Source organism: Myripristis murdjan, chromosome 13, assembly GCF_902150065.1.
Source record: "Myripristis murdjan chromosome 13, fMyrMur1.1, whole genome shotgun sequence".
Classification (NCBI taxonomy): domain Eukaryota; kingdom Metazoa; phylum Chordata; class Actinopteri; order Holocentriformes; family Holocentridae; genus Myripristis; species Myripristis murdjan.
Genome location: NC_043992.1, coordinates 16,697,581 through 16,714,327, shown reverse-complemented (window position 1 = coordinate 16,714,327; position 16,747 = coordinate 16,697,581). Strand labels below are relative to the sequence as shown.

The 16,747-nt window shown below is 40.5% G+C and overlaps 1 long non-coding RNA gene across 1 annotated transcript in view; it reads left to right on the top strand.

Annotated features, from left to right (window-relative positions):
- The window catches only part of LOC115369898 (uncharacterized), a 109,363-nt gene that overhangs the window by 11,426 nt on the left and 81,190 nt on the right, over positions 1-16,747 (top strand). The gene's annotated exons all lie outside the window — the stretch shown is intronic.

Here is a 16,747-nt window from a genome sequence, read left to right as displayed (position 1 = left end):
GTAATATGAATGTCAGTCAAAAAGCTCTGTAATATCAGTGACTGTTCAGATTATAGGATCATTAAATACCAGTCAAGAAGACAAGCATTATTCTCAATGATTGATGATGTCATTCTGCTTCTACCATTTTATTTATAGATGAAGTCATCAGGTCTAATATGAACCAGAAAATACTTTTTCACCATGGTCTTTAGTCCAAAGACAAAGACTGTCCTGTCAGAGCTGGATCAGACAGAAATCCTGACTGATTATTTCTGTCTGGAAAACCAGCTGGGTGTAGATTGTAGATTTAGGACTGATCCACTGGCAAATTCAAACCAGACAAGAGCAATGAAAAATTAGCTCTTATGATGTGATTCAAAGCTTTTTTTCACATTCAGTCAATTGATTCTGATCAGAGGAAATACTTTTAATGGAGGCTCGGAGACATAGAGCTCATTGTGGGAAATGACAGTTAAACAAGCAGTGTGTGTCTCTCTCTCTCTCTCTGTGTGTGTGTGTGTGTGTGTGTGTGTGTGTGTGTTTAAGTGGCATGCACAAGGATGAAATTGGGGCTGTCAGCCTTTTCTCTAAGAGCTGGACAGGTTGAATCAAATGAGTGTTTCTCCATGACATTACTGGAGGCTCAACACATGAGAGACTCTTTGAATCACACACTGTTGAATAACACACTTCTAACACTTTCTCTTTCTAACCTTTTCATTTTATTAAACTGTCAAGACATCACCATGTTTTATGCTGCTTACAGACAGCCAAGGTTTAAACATGGAGGTTAAGAATGAGAGGCTGCTGTTCCCCTCTCTTTTGGTCTCTCGTGTTCCCGTATCTGCTTATCTTCTCTCCTTCTGTGGCTCTCAAGTGGCCTGTTAAATTAATTGATGCCGTGAAATTTTTCAGCATAACTGGTGATATAAAATGCCATTCTGGGAAAGATATAGCAATCCCCATTTCTCATGAACTGAATTGGATGATAATTTCAGGAGGATTTAAAGTCTTGACAGCCAAGTGTTTTGTTTTGCTCTTTCTCTCTGTCTCTGTCTCTTTGTCTCTCTGTCTCTCTCTCTCTCTCTCTCTCTCTCTCTACATGGTGCTATAGCTAAAGAAACTGTACAGTGACTGTGGATTAGCTGGAAGGGGAGGCTAGATTAGATGAGGAGACAGTTCAGGGTTAGGGGGTGCCCTTCTCTTTTAGTTTCTTTTCAGTTTTGTTGATGGTACATGCTATGATAGGAGGAAAAGAATGACACAGATTAACTTTGTGTGTGTGCATGCGTGTGTGTGTGTGTATGTGTGTGTGTGTGTGTGTGTGTGTGTGTGTGTAGAAATCAATAGACACATATATTTGCATACATTCATACATATATATGTATATATGCATATGTATACATACATGTGTGTGTATTAATCATCTCTCTCTCTCTCTCTCTCTCTCTCTCTCTCTCTCTCTCTCTCTCTCTCACTCACTCTCTCTCTCTGTGAGTGTGTGTTAAAGGTTAAGAGTTGACCTTTAATCCGCCTTTAAACTTGAGAGAACAACAGAGCAGTGCCGACCTCTGGGAGCCTCAGCTGACATGAAGTGAAACCAAAAGACTTCTCCTCTTTGATCTCAGACAGAAACACCACTATTACAATTCATCAGCTGAGAATAAAGTTCACAGAGAGAGTGATGATGCAAAAAATACTGCAGGCTATTTTGACAATATGTAGCGAAGGAAGATACTGTATAGATAGTGGACCATTTTGCACGCTTCACTGGTGTGATAAGACAGATGAGATGATGCTTTAATGATCCCTGTGAGGAAAACACAGGTAGAGCACTTCAAAAGGTGATTTGCTAAAGGCATACTTAAGTCATATATAAGTCATGTGCCATCAGTCAGAAACGTTGATACAATTATCTTACAAAACTGATTATAAACTGGTTTCAGCTCTGTCTGCATTGCTACAATAGCTCTGAGGTCTCTCCCTTTCTTTCTGTCTCCCTCTTTCTCTCTTTATCTCAACCTTTTGCTGTTTGAACAGTGAAACAGTGAACTGTGGGAACAAAATAATTGGCTTCTTGGTAATTGGTGTTTATTTCTTGTTGTTTTGGTAAGCATGCCATGGAGCTTTATTCTCTTCATATTAGATGTTGCCAGAAGGTGGGCTTCTTTCGTGACTGTCATATCTCTGTGACTCTCACATCATATCCCCATTCTTTTGTATTGAACATGACAAAGTTCGGTATAGATAAATAGCTGTTTTTACTACTGGGAAAAGCCAGCCATGTACACTAAGATTTTAATGGTGATGTCCATAAAAGTTATTTTTTAGGAGTTACTGGAAAGTCAAAGTGGCTTTTTAAAAGATGCTCTGAAAACACTGCACCAGCATTTGCCAAGCATGTGGGCTTCATGGAAATGTTTGATCTCTTTTTCATGGTATAAATACAATTTCACATATATTTTGCAGAAACTGTTAACGTAGTAGGTAACGTAATTTAACGCCAAAGTGTATCTTTAAAATGATGAAACATCACACCCATTGCTGCTTTACATAAACTGTTCTAATTCTGCATCTGAGAGGGTTAATGTTGGGCAGTATCTTGAGCTGTTCTTGTCATGGTATAAAGAGAGTTTGCAGAGGTATTTTATGCAGCTTTCAGTAGTTAGATAAAAGTTTAACCTAACCACGGAGACTGGAGGCTGAGGTGGACCAGACAAGGGGAGGTTAGCTTGGAGAGAGTTGGGCCTGCTGTTCACCTGGAGGAAGCTGTGTGTCATTCATGCCAGTATCTCCTCAAGGTGTAACTGACAGGGCAGCAGGCAGGTTTGTGGTAGTCTTTATGTCGCCAGGTGTCATCAGTTTAGTTATCAAAGACATATCAGGTGAAAATGCAAGGGCAAGTACTGACCTTTGTAGCAATTTCAGTCCTACAGAACAGCAGGAATGAGACCAGTTCATGGCAACACTGGAGCTTCTCATGGTGCTGTGAAGATGCTTGAGGGGGATATTGAAGTCAGCAGGGTCAAATGCTGCACTCAGACTATGGAGAATCAGGATAGAAGGGGGGTCTGCATCTACTGCCATCAGCAAATCAGTTGAGATCCTGACCGGTGCTGTCTCGGAGCTGTGGATGGGCTGAAAACCAGACAAGACCAGGCAAAATAGTTTTCTGACAGAGGTTATTTAATCCGAGATGGCCCTGGAGCCTGGTAGCAGCCATGTATTTTTTCCAGCACCTTGGACAGAATGAAGTGACATAAGTGGGGTTTGTAATTGGCAAGAACTTCAGGATAAAAGATGAGCTTTTTGAGAAGAGGCAAGATGACAGCATTTGTGAGGAATACAACCATGTTTGAAGGACTGATTCAAAACCAGGGTGGTTGAGGGGCTGAGAGCAGAACAGTGTGGCCGGGGCCTGTAAAGCTGAAAGTACTTCAGAGAAGCCACATGCCATGTTTGGATCCCAGACAGAGAGAAGTTCTGTCTTAGCACTATGTTTGAAACTAAACTAATGAAAGTTACAGTAATGGCTGTGAGCCCAATTCTTTTGGATTGATGTGGGCCAGAGGTAACAGACACACACACACACCTACACCTAGAAGTATACACAGTTAAACTGTATTGTGCATATCCCCTGTAAACTATTTTCTCTTTGATCATGTCCCTCTCTGTGCGTTACCAAGACATCACTGTAGTTTATTTTTCTCAGGAGAGAGCTGCATAAACCTCACCTCTTAGACACTGAGGACCCAGCACCTCCTACCATGGTTCACCACACACACTCACACACACTGTTGTTTGTAAAGTGGTAGTTATTCCAGAAGCTTGGTGGTGTTACTGGGTTCAAACTGGCTGGAAATTTTTGTCCATGCAGAGAGGTCAGAGTTCACTGTGAACAGCTGTAGATGTTCAGTGATTTCCTTCTGTGTGGAAGAAGCTGGAATAATGTGGAGGTGGATCACTTCGTATCTCTGGAACACACACACACACACACACACACACACACACTCTTCTCATGTGTATAAAGTTAAGAGGTTGAATAACCATTTTAACAGGGTTACAGTAATGTAACCCTATGTTTGTCTTCCTCAGTTAGTTATATATAAAATGGTAACGTGTAATGTGTTTGTAAGACTCCTTGGTGTTGACATGTTAGTATGCACAGTCATCATGAAAGTAGAATAATTGGTCCCAGAGAGATACGGTGTGGAGTGTGAACCATTAATAAACCATAAGCTGTCACGTACATACTTACTGTATGTTTATGCAGTCATCTTCATAGTAATATAACAGCATATAAGGGAGTCTGACTACAGTTATAGGGACAGAATAGGGTCGCATATTCACTGTCAGACATGCATGAATCTTAGACATCTAGTTTGCTTAAGTAAACATGAGTTTTGGAACATTTGTTAACATTTTTGTAACTTTTTTTTTTTTTTTTTTTTTTTTTTTTTTTAGGAGTTCTCTGCATGCTAAAACAGAGTAGCCCTTAGAGTTTAGAAATGAATATGTAATCTAAAAAGTCCAGTGAACGCCACTTCCTTTAATCAAAGTGATGTTGCTGAGCACAAATAAACCCCGATGGTTAAAAGAGTCAGTTTGACCTAATAAAACATGATGATAAAGTTATCATAGATGATGAAAGTTGCAGGTTCCAGGAGGGTTACTGAAGTCAGGGTAAAACACTCTGACATTGCAGCAGTTTTTGAGATTTTGACAGATTTCGTCTGACTCACACTGTGTAGACAGAAGATAAAACAACTTTGATGGTTGAGATTCAGCCTCAAATGAACATTCAAAACACCTTTCTGATGGAGACATATTTCTCCCTCAGGCATCTCGTGAGTTTTTTAGAAAATATTGATGTGGGTGATAGCACATTTGTCTCTCTCTCAGTCTCTCTCTTTCTCTCTCTCTCATTATCTTGTTTTCGTCTCCTTTCTAAACTTAGGTGTACTGCAAACTCTTGTCTTTCTCAACTGTTTTTTCTCCAGTACTTTTTTTAGTCATCCCGCTGACAGACGGATGGCCCAACAGATGACATATGGATGCATACACGGGGGCGATCACTTGACCCTCTGCCAGTGGGTGGATACAACAGCATGGTGAAATCAGATGGTTCAGGTCTACAGTCAAGCATGGCATTGCTTCCTTGACATGCTGAAGAGGAGTGCACTGTTCTCCCTCTGTCCTTCTCTCCCTCTTTCTAAATGCAGAAGCAACAGAGTACGCACACTGAATGAATTTATAGTAAATTCCTCTCCAGTTTTCTGAGGCTTTCTAGAATATTTCTAAGACCTATGACCTCTGGACTCTGTACTATCAGTCCTTTGTTAGAGGTCTCTCTTCACTCTGCTTGTTAGAAGTAGGAACTTTCGCTCCACTTTGCCCTACAGCACTGGACAGAATGGTTAATCTGGTTCAGAGAAGGGACATGGAAGAGTATGTAATGGGCATAAGAAAGTTGCAGTTAGGGCAAAAGTATATTGTAGAGCTGACCTGGACAGTGCAGAAGGAAACCAGTAAGCAAAAGCAGTAAGTAAATGAGTTTTAAAGCAAGACTGACTAAATAAAATAACAGCAAAACAGAATGAAGGGTCACAACAAAGCCACATATCACTGCAAGACTTGTGATGTGTTTTATCCTCCTCCCCATGAGGAAAGAGAGACTGCATTGTTTATTCCTGGTATATGTGTTGTCATGTGTTGCCATGTTGTGTGACTGCGGTGATGGAGTGATTCATTTAGCCCTGTGTAAACTGGCACTTGCTCTCTGCTTTTGGGAGCAAGCCTATGTGGCGGTTGGCAGGGACCCTCCCAGATTTGGTTGTGCACACTCCAAATCTGTTCAGTGGGATGTATGTTTAGGACATTTGTACAGAGTCATTTTGGTCAGTGCTCTGTCTGTCTGTTAGAACCATGGATATAGCTGGTTCTTTCTCAAGGTCTGTACTCCTAGATTTAACATTTTGGTGGCAATAAATCCACTTCCGGAGCAGCAAACTTAGTGTGGACTTATCTTACTCCCATGGTTTTGCATTGCTGCTTTGGTCCTGCAAATATGGTTTACACTGGATGTGTGTATTTGTCCTGCAAATCTTTTGCAGCAACACAGAACCTGTGAGTGTGTGTGTGTGTTTGTGAGTCTTGTGTGTTTTTCACAGGTCCAAGACCAGCTTCTAAGATGGCTGGGTGCTAGGAGGTTTACATGTCAGGATGTGGTGTTGTGTTCCCCTTTTCGCCCCTGCAGAGCATAGTGCATGGTACTGATGTGGGCTACATGGACTCCAATGCAAGTTGTTGCAGCCAGTCAGGCTTGTGATATGGCATGTTGCACTGTCAGTATCACAACAGGCCATTTGGTAATCTGGCCTCACCCAATTACTACACCCACAATACACCATAAGAGGGCAAAGTCTGTATGAAAGTGGACAGTCATTATGTACAGTATGTGATATGATCACAAGTGGTAACCCTCAAAATAGTCACTCTGCCTCCTCCTTGATTTGCTGAAGAATTAACAGATTAGGGGGAGGGTGCTATGGTGCCTACTATATACAGTATAGGGCCTGAATCCATAGGTTTGAGTAGGTTCATCCTGAATAGCTGAGCATGCAGACTTCATTGTGCTGACACAGACATATGACTCTTTAAAACCACAGACCACCATGAGAGGGCTGTGCCTGTGATCACTGACCTGGAATTACCATATGTTGCTATTGCTGCACTAATGTCTTGCCTAGATCAAACACCACATATTATGTCTCAAAGTTTTCCTTTGCCATGGAGCTAAAAGATGATAAGTATCAGCAGAAATCTGAAACGCTGCATCTTTAGACACTTTAAAAAAAAAAAAAAAAAAACTCCTTTAATCTTACCTGTTCACCAAGACATATGGGGCCCTATCTTGCGCCAGACTCCCTAAACCCGTTATTTGTGGATTTAGGATTTAGGAAGAGGCGTTCCCCCGTAAAAGTTGCTATCTTGTGCACCTCCCGCTATCTGCAAAACACCTGCGCTACCCGCTATATTATGCATAGGCGTGTTTTGGGCGTTACGCCAGTTAAACCAATCAGTGTGCCAGGTGCCATTGCCTTTAAGGGCAGGATGCGCTATCCTAAATCCTAAATCCTAAACCCGCGATGGAGAGAGGGAGTTAGATTTTCTCAGGGGTTCTACTGAGGCTAAAGCAAGGTGGCTTTATATATACATATTATATATTATATTATAGGCGAGCACGTGGAGCCACATGTGTCCAAGTGGACGTGTCACAAGGTTGTACACACACACAAGAGGCAGAGGTGGAACTATGTGTAAACTAATTTATTGACAAGGTAGATTGGGCAAATAAAATATTAAAAATAAAAATATAGCACAGCTGCTGGCTTATGATAAAACAATAAAACGTGCTGGCGTAAGTGTCCAATTAAAACAGTCTTTCCTCTAAACACTCTATATGAGTAATATACTCAGTCCATTCCGGCGGCGTCCCGGTATCAGTCCGACCGTGTGCGTGGCGAGGCTCCGTCGGGGCGCGCATTGAAGCCGCCTGGGCGCGCTCTCGTAACAGCCCAAACTTTAGGGAAAGCGGATAGCGGGTGGTCGGGACCACCTGCTATCCGCTATCCCTAAAGTGTGTGCGCAAGATAGCAACTTTAGGGATAGCGCATGAAACACACCCACGGACACACCTCCAGGCACAAATGACGGAGTCAGCATAACGGAGAGCGGGTAGCGTGGGCGCAAGATACCGTTTAGGGATAGCGGAAGTTCCTAAATCCGTAATTTGCGGGTAGCGGGTAGTGGCAGCGGATAGCGGGTGGCACAAGATAGGGCCCATGGTCTCTAGGTAATACTATAATCCCTGGCAATCACTGCTATTTTTATTGTTTGATTTGTTTTTGATTCAAGTTTGATTTAACTACTCCAAACAGCAGGGTATGAAAGCGCCCACTTGTTCTATGATTCCACTTCTCTCTGTTTATCTCCTAAATGTATTTCCTTTGTTCATTGCTACTTTCTCTTAACTTTACGCCCTTTTGCTCTCTCTCCTTGCCTTTGTTTTTTCCTTTCTCTCCCCTTGTCTCTCCGTCTTTACATATAGACTTAGGTGTGATGCAGTAGAAGGTAATTATTTTCAACCCCAGTATGCCCCTGGATCTCAGTGTATCCTGGCAATGACCAGCCACTTTTCCTTAAAAGCCCAGTTAAAGTCCTGTTCTTACTGCCAAATTTGTGTTTCATCAAAGATTTTCTCATGCCACTCCCACAACCAAATTCAGCTCAAAGACTTCCATGTCCATATTCCTACACACAAACATACCATATAATAGCAAATCCTACAACGCAAACTTGAGGTTTTTTTTTGGGAGGACAGAAACCCTGTAGTGTTCAGTTGCAGTCATGTGTGAACTGCACTGTGTAAAATGAGTTACAATTTTATCCTATATGGGAAAACATTAGATTAAGAAAAAAATATTCTCAAATTGATTAATCAGAAATAGTATCTCTACCCACAATAGAAATACTCATAGCCAACAGCTGCCTGTAGCAGGCACTGCAATATTTATGCAGTTTGTTGCTTGGAGTCATGATTCAAAGCATTTTGTCAGTGTTTTGTTGAGGAATAAGGAACAGAGGAGCGAATTCACAGAAGGATTGCATGGCTTTGGAGCCGCTAAACCTGTGCAAATATGACAAAAAGAACAAAAAGATTCACAAAGCACCCACGTAGGGTGAAATGCACCCCTAACTGTGCTTCCTTTGCTATTTGCATGTATATAAATTAGGTAACATACATACATTTGGCACAAAATATGCAACAATGAGCCTCATTGCAAAAACAGTCCAACTCAGAAAGAGCAGTGTTAATAGCCACATGCTGTTTGAGTGAAATTATTCACATCTTCTGAGAATTGGTGGTAATTGAAGCACATTTATAAAAGATGTCACACTACAACTTTGCTTAGAGTATCACTTTTTGATTTAACTGAGGCTACGTTTACATGCACACGGGTATTTTTAAAAACGGAGACATTTCCCTTCGTTTGTGCCTTTCGTTTACACGCAAACGGCGAATTCGCCTCTGAAAACGATTCTTTCTAAAAACTCCGGCCAAAGTGGACAGGAAAACTCCTGTTTCGCGTTTGCATGTAAACTGAGAAAAACGGAGAAATACAGAGTTTCAGGCAGCCGACGTCACATTATGCGCCAAAAGTGCGCGCAGTGTTTACATTTGGCTATGGTGATCATAGACATGATATACGTATATTATGTCTATAATGGTGATGATCATGGATGCATTCACAGTAGCAGTCGCATTTCTGTCCATATGTTTGCATTTTCAAATACAGCAGCTTTTTTATATAGAGGAGCAGAGATGAATGAGGGCTCGGAGGTCAGTCTCCTCCCTCCAACACAAAGAGCCAGTCAGCGGCACCGCCAGCATCACTTGGGTCCGACCTGGGCAGACTGCTGTCGGGTTTGGCTTCTGATTGGCTTGCATGGCTTTCTCCTTCTTCCTACACCGCCGCCCATAGGCTTGATGTAGTTATGATGGCGCTCGACGGCGTATTTATGCAGGTTGATGTAAACGGGAACTTTTTTGAAAACGATGCCGTGTGCACGATGTTATTTTGGAAAACACAGGGAGGGAAATATTAGTTTCTCAAAATTCCCGACTACGTGTAAACGTAGCCTGAGATTGAAATCATTGATTCAGGTTGCTAAGTCAAAGAGTTCTTGTTATACTTGATGACATCAAGGATAACATGGAGCCTGCCACCCAAAGATGCCATGCAATACCTGGCATTGTCCTGCTTATTGTTATTTTGGTGCAAAGACAACATTTATACTTCACATGGACACTTGCAATCAGATGCAAAACAAGGGCTAATTGCACTTAGCTGCAAAACTTTATGGGCGTATTTGCATTGTAATATCATTAGTAGAATATCTTTTATGAATCAGACGTTAAGACAGGGCAGATAGCAGTCACAAGTGATGTGCAATCCATGGCGCTATCAGCGGCTACACTCTTTATGTTCTTTATGAATTCACCCCAGAGTGTTTTAAAAACAAGCTGGAAAAGCTGGTGTATGATGGTGCTTTGCAACACTGAGGTGGCTGATAAGATTAACATTATGATGATGTTACGGGCCTTTGAACTGCTCTTTAAATGTAAAGATAACTATAAATGCCATCTTACAAGACACATGCTCTCACACCCACACAGACACACACACACACAGATCTGATATCAAATGGCAGTGTCATGCATAATGTATTACAGGAAACAGTGTGTATGCCAAGTCAGAAATCATTTACATTTCATCCCTCTGACCAGTGGCCTTTGCAGTTTGAACTCCAACATGAAACATGATTTGACTCGTCTTTGGAAATCAGCAATCTCAGATCTCCACTTGTGGCAGCAACATTTATTTTTCCTCATACTTATTTGATGGGATTCTAACCTTTGCTTTGTTTCTCCCTTTGTGTTGTTGCTGACTGCCTTAAATACAAATGAGTGGTGTGAAGGAAACAGGTGGAGAATGTGAATTCAAGCAGTATCTGTGTCATAAGGTTTTGTGGCTTCAAGTTGCACATACAGAAAAAAGAAGTGAGGAGAAAGACAGAATCTGATGGAAGTCAAACACAGCAGCAGCGCAGTGACGTCAGAGCAGATTGGGATGGACCTGTTTGGTCTGGCTCCACAGTGAGTTCAGCACTAATTTGGTTGAACGTGTTTGTCTCTAATGATGCTGCTTCAACCACAGTCAGTGTGCTGAGGCTCAGTTTAAGCAGATCACATGATTTCATTTACACAAAACACACTCTGACCCTGATTTTCAAAACCCACACAGCTTAAAGAGAATTCAGCTCAGTGTGTTGCTGCTTCTGTGTGTGAGTGATTCTTATCAATATTCAACACATAAAAATACACACCTTCACGTCACTCACAGACACTCATTCAAAATTCATTCACTCAGAATCTCTCTCTCTCTCTCTCTCTCTCTCTCTCTCTCTCTCTCTCTCTCTGTGTGTGTGTGTGTGTGTGTGTGTGTGTGCTTTAAATGTGTTATATGTTTTCTCTCAGCAGAGAGACAAATCCTTTATTGGTCTGAATAATTCAGCACTCTCTCTGCAGAGATCTATTTAGAAGCAGCTTGATGTCGGCATTTATGGTGCTGTTTTACATCATGTTTCTGAAAAGGTGTTGTAGTGTTATCCTGCAATAATCTTACAGTGTGCCAACAAGAAAATTTTCCTCAATCCCCAAAACATTATCCTTAAGGGACCAGAAGAAACACAAACAAGCACACATCTGAATCAGAATCAGAAACACGTTATTGATTCCTGAGGGGAAATGAAAGCACACACACACACACACACACACACCATGATAGCAACACACACAATATTGATACTGCATTATTGTATTAGACAAGTCAAATTTTGTGGTTATTGGCAACTGCTTCTTGGTGAGCTGACGGCACATGAGTGGAAGAGGTTGCTGCACTGTCTTTATTGTACACTGAATATTATTTTGAGTGTTTATCACCACCACAGGCAGAGTTCTGGTTTTCAGTTTTAACTCTTTGCTGGTAAACCTAAACCTGCTTTTCTTCCAGACAATTTAACCCTTCACAGAAAGCCCAAATAATCCCTGTTATACTAAGTTAAATTATTAATTTAATTATTAATTAATTTAATTATTGTAGTTTGTCTACAAAATCTGCAAGCCATTTGAACTTAGGACAAAATAACATTTAATCGTTGAGCGGAACCTAAATTTGAGTGTCATGAGTCTGCATGCATGTGGACTTGCTGTTGGAGGGTTTTATTGTCCACTTCCACTCCCTGTCAAGTGGTTTAATGTGGCAAACCCTCCATGTGAATGTGCAAATGCAGGGGGAGAGGACAGGACAAGGGTGTAAGAGGAGGTTTGGGATTCGGCAATGTGACATATCTGACTCTTTAAAAAGAAGTTTTTACATCAGTCTTTTTAACATTATTAGATCTATTGCTAAATCACTCACAGTTAGAAGTTAGAATAATTATTGCACTCCACAGTGAAGTGTTAAACAAAACAGAACGGAAGAATGAACAAACTCACAATGGATTTTCGTTAGCACAATAGGGTTACCATTTTATTACCTCATGTTTAATAATTAATTCGCCACAGCAGAAAAAAGGAGCTTTTCATTAATTTATGATGGCACTTTTCTTTGCAAGCAGGGCAAAGCTGACGGTGTCAGATTTCTTTATTGTCGCACCAGTTAAAACAATCAGAATAATAATAAATGGAGGTTTGTTTTCCCCATGGGAGTCACTAAAATTCAGAGGTGAGGTGGCAGTATAAGCAGGATTAAGGCTCTTTGTTTAGTCTAAGTGTTCACCCATTAAGCACACGTAAATGTCTCATATCTTTTAATCCTTATTCTTACAGCTAATCCTGTTGAGGCAAACATATGTCCAAACCTTTGATAATGCATCAGCAGAAAACGGCCAGTGGAATCCCATTTTAGTTCATGTTGTAGAAAGATCCTGTCATCTTGGATATCGTTGAAAAATCTGTCCCAGTCTAGCAGTCAGACTTGTAGAGCAAGAAAGAGAGAGATTTTTGATTCTTTAAAAATACTGTATTTACAGTGTTTTACATAAAAAAAACATAAACAAAACCACCAACATTAAAACAGCACATACAAAATCAAGAAAGCCACAAAATGCATTCATGAAAAGCAGCTCACACACTGAATATATCCCTTAACAACAGCATTCCTTCAAATATAGAGAACATTATATCTCCATTACAACCTCCATCTCCACCAGTGTTGAATAAAAACATCCAGATTTTCCACTAGTGCTAAGAATTTATATTCCAGCCCTGCTCTAGCCTTGACATTACAGCCTCTCCCCTGACATGGCATCCTGGCCTGGTTGTATCCTCCACATTGCTCTTCCTATTCATTCCTATTCATTGAGAGTGTAGCTTCACCGTGTAGAAAGTTAAGCAGCTGCCACTTTATGTTGTTGCTTTTTACTGTATCCAACTCAAAAAATGAAAGTTGTGGCCTTTTTTCATCAAATTCATGATAAACATCAAAAATATGCAAGTCTGTCACTTTCTAAGGTCTATTGAGTGTCTTGTCTTTTAAAAGAGGCTTGTATTTTCCACACAGCGGTAGTTGCACTATCTACACACAGTCTGTTGCCCCACACAGTGTCTGGTTTATTACATAACCATTTTTTTATTATTATTATTTCTTTTCCCAATTTCTGCACAGTAAGTTTCTGTCCACTCTTTACAGTGTCAGAGGTTAAGCATCCCTCACAGTGAGCAGCAGGCCAGACAGCTCGCCTACTGCAGAGTCAGTTTAATGTCAGGAAGCACAGCCTTTTCATCTGTCGTTATAGCTGCACTGCTGTAGTCTCTAGGCATGACCAGCTCTTAGTCATCATCTGCCTCCAGAGATCCTGCATTCTCTTTTAAAAGCAGTGTGACTTCAGACTCAAGAGAGAGCATGCAGTCAGAGTATCATTCACTTCTGGGCCTGCTGCATCATCATTCACGGTTCACTCATGCCTATTCTTGCCCCATGAATCAGAGGTTTCTCCAGCTCCAGTAACCTCCCTGATAAAAAAAAAAGGAGGTAGTCTATTTAGCCTTAAAACCATTTAATCTGTTAAAATAAATAAATTAACATGTCAAGCCGAAGGTTATTAATTAACACTAGATATTTTACTCCTTTCAAACAGATAAATTGTATAAATTGTAACCTTGGAGTCGCTGTTCATCTGGCTAAATGGATCAACTCTGCTCTACATAAGCAGACTTTTTTTTCCCCTACCCAATGTAGGCAATCCCAGAGGAACTCTACCATCCTTGCCAGTCTTTGCTACAGGCAAAAGCTACAGGGTTATTGACTGTCAGGACTTTGGCTCTGCAAGATATCTGAGGCAACAACCATCTTCACTTAGATAATGTCCCCTATACTTTCTAAAACACATTCTCCTAATTCTCTGAGTGAAAGTCTCATTACCAAAGTACACTCCTAAACAAACACTTGAGACCACCCCTTTCCCCACTTTAAGTGTTACCCACATCACAAGTCTCACTCTCTGCACTTACATATATTTAGTTATTTACAAAAACAACACCATCATCTGCATATAAAGATAAATTGATCTTAATTTTAAAATCAGGTATGATCAACCCCCTCATACAGTCTTCTATTTTTTGAAGCATGGATTCTTAGGAGATTGCGTAATTCATCCATGATAGGACATAAGCCTATCTAATTCCCTTTTGTACTTTAAAAGGAGCACACTCTCAGTTTCCACTCACAGCAATTTGATCTTAGAAATCAAGACTATTGCTGAGCCCCAAACTCTCCATGACCTATCAAAGGTGTCTGTGTTCAACTCAGTCAAATGCTTTTTCCTGATCTATGAAGGTAAGACTAGTACCTAAACCCAGTGAGCCGGACACAACCAAAACATCAAAAACTAATGTTGTCTACTATCAATATGTAAGGTAAACTATATGTTTGTCCCTGCTACCTTTCTCTTAATGCTCCATTTCCATGATGGCACACAAGTTTATTACATGCATATTGCGTCTTTTGTGACGCTATAAATTTGGGCTATATATGAACTATATACATACTATACTATACATGTTACAAATACAGGCTATGCTAGGCTTTGTGATATCATTATAGTACATTTTGTAGGGGAACAAAAAAATACATATAGCCATATTTTTGATACTGGAAATCCACTTGATAAGGAAAGATCAAGATTATAAAGAGCACATTTTTCATCATTTCTTATGGGATTTAGAGATGCAAAGTCAAAGCCAATCTTTCTTACATGGGGTGAGTTCTCAGCTGTCTAGGAGTGCAATCTGTGCAGTTTCTGTGCATTGTGGATTGAGTGATTATTGGACTGAAAAGACGGGCTGTGATTTCTGACACATCAGGTTCAAGGTGTTAATGGCTTGTTTCAAATGATGCAGCTCACATACCCTCAGGGGTGAGTCTGCCTACTGCATATCACTGTAAAGTACACAATGTCTCTTTATTTAAGTGTTGTTTTTACTGGCAGTGTTTTAGTTGGTTAATTATACAGTGAGACTTCCTTCAAACACCATGCCCAACATGGTGCTTTAAGTCCAACCACAGGGAGCTTCAAAAGAGGAAAAAAGCAAGACAGGAGAGATAAAGGGTTGGTAGTCTATCTGTGGTCCCAACCCATTCTCATTCCCAGGCTGGCATATGTTGATGCTTTTTCAAGTCCGATGCATCACGTATAGATGCTAAGTAATCCTTCAGCATCAATTATTTATGCCCAGGGGTCCTTCCATTGACTCGTGTAAAAGTTTTTGTGGCAGCATTGGATGCCTTTGGATCTTACGAATTCCAATCATATGCAACAATTTTGCATTATGAGTTATGTTTGCCAACATCTTGTCATAATGACTTGTGCTAGTTTTGGCCTCAGTATTAGTATAAACTGTTGTGGAAGAGTTGTTGGAAGATGAAGTTTATGTTCTGGGTAGTCTGGCATACATCTTCAATGGCAGGAGGGTAGGGGTATTTAATAAATCCCTCAGTTCATGATTTAAGTTCTTGATTGTTGCTTGCTTCTTGGTACCTTTCAGTTACATCTTTATTTTTACCTTGGTAAGCTGAAAAGCTTGATAAGGGAGTTTTGGGCTCTTAATAAAATAGAGTCTATGTCTGTGATCACAGCCTACATTTATCAAACATACTCAGTGTATCGCAGCTTGTTTTACATGGGGTGTTGTAAATGACTACATTGTGAACATCGAATACAAATTGTCATGTAATTTTTTTAAGCCATTGGCATGAGATGCACTTCGGTGTTTTGCGACCTAACTAAACTGATTTGGGGCCTTGGGGAAAACAAAATGGACTCTGCTGAGTGGATTGAACTCTGAGACTATGGGATGCGTTACACACACACACACACGCACACACGATGAATTGAGTTGTGGTCTATTTGTATTTACAGTGCTGGTTTTTGGTGTCATATATTTAATTGCTACTGACTGTTTTCTTCAGTGATGTGCACATGGCGTGACTGAGCTAATTTCTTACTATTTTATAAAAAATATTTATTAGATGTGACTCTGGCTCTCAATAGAAACCACTAATAAATACAGACAAGAATCTTTTAATTCAGATATGCTGCAGGGACCACTAGAATCATCATACTGGTGTGATTGTATGCATCAAAGTTTTAAATTGAGTATTTATGAAGTTCTTTAGAGACCTCTGGGGTAACAATGACAGCATTTTAAGTGGCTGATAATTGGTGTTGAGACTCCCCCCACACCCTGTTCAGGGACGACTGGAGCAATTTGACATAGAGTTCCCTTCACTCCACTTTTGAAACATCTATCTTCCCTGTCCAAAATGTTTACACTGTGGTTCTCAAAGGAGTGCAGAGCTGTGTTTACAGATTGATACAGTACACACAATCCAGTACAACGAGGAATACACAGACGTGTACGCGAGGAAAATTAAATGCTTAGTAAGTGCATGACCCAAAATAGGAGGGCTAACTCCAGAGGTCAAGAGACAGTAGTCGACATCTAAGGAATAGGGGAAACTCCTCTGATGACCACAGTGGACATACACTATATTACCAAAAGTATTCGCTCACCTGCCTTTACTCATACTATGAACTGAAGTGCCATCCCATTCCTAACCCATAGAGTTCAATATGATGT